This window comes from Denticeps clupeoides, unplaced genomic scaffold (assembly GCF_900700375.1).
Source record: "Denticeps clupeoides unplaced genomic scaffold, fDenClu1.1, whole genome shotgun sequence".
Taxonomy (NCBI): Eukaryota; Metazoa; Chordata; class Actinopteri; order Clupeiformes; family Denticipitidae; genus Denticeps; species Denticeps clupeoides.
Genome location: NW_021630114.1, coordinates 90,644 through 94,933, shown reverse-complemented (window position 1 = coordinate 94,933; position 4,290 = coordinate 90,644). Strand labels below are relative to the sequence as shown.

The window sequence follows — 4,290 nt, the reverse complement described above, 5'->3', positions numbered from 1 at the left end:
TCTGCCTACCACTGGATGCATTATACACAAGGATGCTACAGGGACAGAAATTGATGCAGACATATTCAATGAACAATTTGGTGGTGACCGTTTTCACAGATGATGGTAAGATTTTAATGTTTTAATGTATTTAAGGAATATTGAAGCCACAGAATCATTTTTCTTTTAAAATTCTCTGCATTTTCCTTGTGTTCAGGTTCTGAGAAGTCAGACTCAAGTGCAAACTCATGTGCATCAACTACACATGGTGGACCCAAATTCAAATTGTTTTGTGCTCAGCAGGGGTGAAGGCATCAGTTTCTGATATTTGCATGTTCCTACAGTGAGCCTACTGAGTCTTCATCTCAGTCAAATGTATTGGAGGACCAATTGGGTTTCCAAAGTCAGTGTTGCTCTTCCAGTGTTTCTTCTGAAATCAGTGATTCTGGACAAAGATCTAATTAAAGAGATGTGTGCATCCACTGTGGCCAAATTACAAGGTAGTGGAATTTCAAACAGTTTGGTTTCCTCAATTGTAGGAGATTTAGAGGAATTAACAAATGAGATTCGCTCTCAAGCAAAGCACACTCTAAAAAATAATTTGTTGGGTTTACTTAAAAAAATTATCGTAACAATTTGCATTGATCTTTTTAAGTTATGCCAACTCTAGCATAATTGAGTAAATCCAACATGTAATTTTAAATAAGAGTAATGTAACAGTTTAAGTGTAACCAACATGATTTGATTTGACCTCTACAAACATAATTAAGTTGAACCAACTCAATATTAATTAAAATGTTCTGACAATATTAAGTTGTCAAATTGATCCATTTAACTTACTCAAACTTCTTTTTTTACTTATATCCTACTTATAAATATGCATGCAAATTGTTACGATAATTTTATTTAGTATTAGTAACTTAAATAATCACAATGAATCAGTCATTTCAGTTGTTCCAACTGATTAAAACTTTTATTAGAAAGCCTTAAAAAACAAAAAAAAGGTTTTGTTCCAACCATGAATCCTTATAACTTTGCTAAGTTATAATCCTATGAACTTTGCTAAAAATTTAGATAAGTCTTCAATTTCAATGTCTTATGGTTTATTTCAAAGATGTGTGTGTCTGTATATGTCTATTTATTGCTGAACAGAAATATTTAAATTTCACTACTACACTTTTAGTCCTTTTGGTGAGGACAGAGTAAATATTACAAATACCATATTACAACACAATACAAAAGCTGGCAACCTTAATAGGCACACCTGTACAATGTTATTAGAGGACTGAAAGAATGGCTGGTGTATTATACAGTCACTTTGGGGTTAAAAAATAAAAATAAAATGGAACAGCACTACCATGCCACCTGAACTAAAACACTAGCACAACCCACTTTTTTTCTTTTTCTTTACGAAAGCAGTTTACATTTTAGTGACATTACCCTTGGGCTGGCTTTCAGTCCATCTAATTCCAGAAATATCTTTTGGAATACCTCTAAAGTGTTCTTCGGGATAGCTGAGGTTGAGTGCATATATCAACCCCATTAGCAAGGCACAGGCTCTTGGTACATCTAGGTCTTTCAAGACATCTGTTCTATAAGGGGTGGTAGTAGCCTAGTGGGTAACACACTCGCCTATGAACCAGAAGACCTGGGTTCAAATCCCGCTTACTACCATTGTGTCCCTGAGCAAGACACTTAACCCTAAGTTGCTCCAGGGAGACTGTCCTTGTAACTACTGATTGTAAGTCGCTCTGGATAAGGGCGTATGATAAATGCTGTAAATGTAAATGTATAACAATCTTTGCACTGGCTGGGTGAGTCATGACTGCGCTCTTCATCATTTCTCCAGTAAACTGCACTTAATCATCCTGGCAAGTGAGTAATAAGTCAACATATCAGTACTGTATGTTTTTATCTAGAAATTACAGTAACACAATCATGTCAGATTTACCTACCAAGTATTCTCTGAAGAGATCCTTCTTTTTCTTTCAGATACACCAACAGGGAATGGATAACAACCTCTCTCCTCCTTTCTACTAAAAAATGGAACAGGGAAAACAAATCTCTTTAAAGGGTTACAGTACATTTGTAAGAGAGAAGACAAATTCATCAGTATGTAAACATACTACTGAACCAGGTTAAAAGATTTAATTATATTCCATTTAGTAATTACTTTTTCTACTTGTCAGCTTACTTTGTTTTAATCTTTGATCCTGTCTCTGCCCAAAGCTTTGAACTAGAATTTACAATGTGTGTGGTCAAGTACTGTAATAGCTCTTGGCCGTGTGCATGAATAAACCCTTAAAAGCTCCTGTCGTCCGTAGTTCATGTTTGTCACTTCCTTATTTGCACTGTGGAATTTCAGTTACCTTGTAGCAAAGCTGACATCCCAAGTAATATATCCAAGATACCTGGAACACCCTAAGGTATTACCTAACTTAGTTATCTATAATCACAGTACTTACCTCAATGTATTCTCCCCAACTCACTCGTGATGGGCCAAGTATTTAAGTTACCAATAATGCACTCAATACTTACCTTAATTTACTTTGCTTAAACTAGTTGTAATGGTTACTTATTTAATTGGAATTACACTCCTCAGTTACCAATACTGTGCTTAATACCTACCTTAATATATTCTCATCTTACCTGTGATGTCTAAGTATTTACAGACTTACACTCCTCCGATACCAATAATGTAGCCAATAGTACCCTCAAATAACACTCCTAAACCTAGCTATGACATTAAGTATTTATTCAAGGTCCAGTTTTTCCATGAATGTCCTTTCCAGGTTAACAGTGGTGATCCTTTTAAATTCATCATTTAGCTGTATAAAATGATGCACAGTTAAACAGCACAATTAGTAAATATAAAACAAAGAATCTTAAATAACTTCATAGGTTATCCTGTAAATGAATACATAAAATTACCTGTGCTGCATCAAAAACAGCAGGACATCTGTTCCACTATCTCATCAACACCTGTGAGGTACATTGTATATGCTTTCCAGTTTTAGCAATAAGTGGGCTACATTTCTCTCAATTAAATCGGGCAACTCACCAACCTCTTCGTCTTCACTCAGTGCACTCTCAGTATGTTCATCAACAGGATCATCTCCTGCATTTAATGGATTGACATGCCTCTGTGAAAGCTCAGGCTTGAAGTCATCAAGTGAGTGAGGAGTGTGTTTTCGGCTCCTATGAGAAGCATATGTTCCATGAATGTTTTGAAATGGCAATTTTCAAAAACACAAGGGACAGTTTCCATTTATTTTAATGGCGGCCAATGTGCTCAAAATACTGTCTTTGTGTGGCGATTGTGTTTAAAGAGCAACATGGACATTTGAAAGATAACACTTCTCAATATGCCACTGTTTCATGAGACAAATGGCTTCTCGACAGGTGGGTTCACAGCCCACCCCATGTTTTAAATGAGCAATAACAATCCCAGTATAGACAAGGCATAAACACTATAATGCTTTAAGAGCACAGTCTTTCCTACTGTTTCAAATTTGCACAATTTACAAGTCCAATTCATTAAAACCAGTTATGAGACACTGCTGAAAGTAAAATTCATACCATCTTAAATAAAATTTTACATTTCATTATAGTCACAAAAGGTTGACACGTGAAATGAAATTGAAAAAAAACTAATTTAAGATTGTATTACTGTATCCCAGCCAAATTGTCAAAGCAAAAACATTCCATAGCTCTAAAACACAAACTGAACTGTCTACAGACCAATGCTGAGCCAATACTTTACCATCTTAAGAAAGTTAAGTTATCCTTAACATTAATAATACTATAACAAAAGCCTTAAGTAACAAAACAACATATCATTGCACAGCGTCAATATAAGGTTTAAATGTAATTACAAACAATAATTACCTTCCCAGCCCGCCTTTAAAAGCTGAACAAATACTAGTTAGCTGGGGTGGCCAACTTTAACATGCCACAAAACGGCTTAGAGCATCAAAACGTAAATAAAGAAAAAGAAAATTTCATCTGCTGTGTTTTCAGTGTAGAAGTAACTTAACAAAGAACCACTCGAACACGCGACGACATCGCTGAATGTGGCCGCGCTGAACTTTTACACGGGGTTTCCCTCCAGTGTCTCCAGGGGCTGAATACCTCAGGTACCCAAGCAGTTGTTCCTGACGAAACTTTACTGACAGAATATCAACTGTAAATTACGATTGAAAAATACACATTACTCTTTTACTTTTGTAGTGTCACAATTAGTGCAACTTAAATTAAACGTTATTTAACCTCATTCGACTGCCACTCAGAAACAAACCCAATACAGATTAA

The 4,290-nt window shown here is 35.5% G+C and overlaps 1 long non-coding RNA gene across 1 annotated transcript; it reads right to left on the bottom strand.

Moving 5' to 3' along the window:
* Positions 1–994: 994 nt before the first annotated feature.
* LOC114783749 (uncharacterized) lies at positions 995–4,043 on the bottom strand. Its single transcript, XR_003748549.1, has 4 exons — positions 3,868–4,043; positions 3,041–3,177; positions 1,935–2,961; positions 995–1,847 (listed from the first exon to the last, which is right to left on the bottom strand). It is a non-coding gene; the product is annotated as an uncharacterized LOC114783749 (long non-coding RNA).
* Positions 4,044–4,290: the final 247 nt, after the last annotated feature.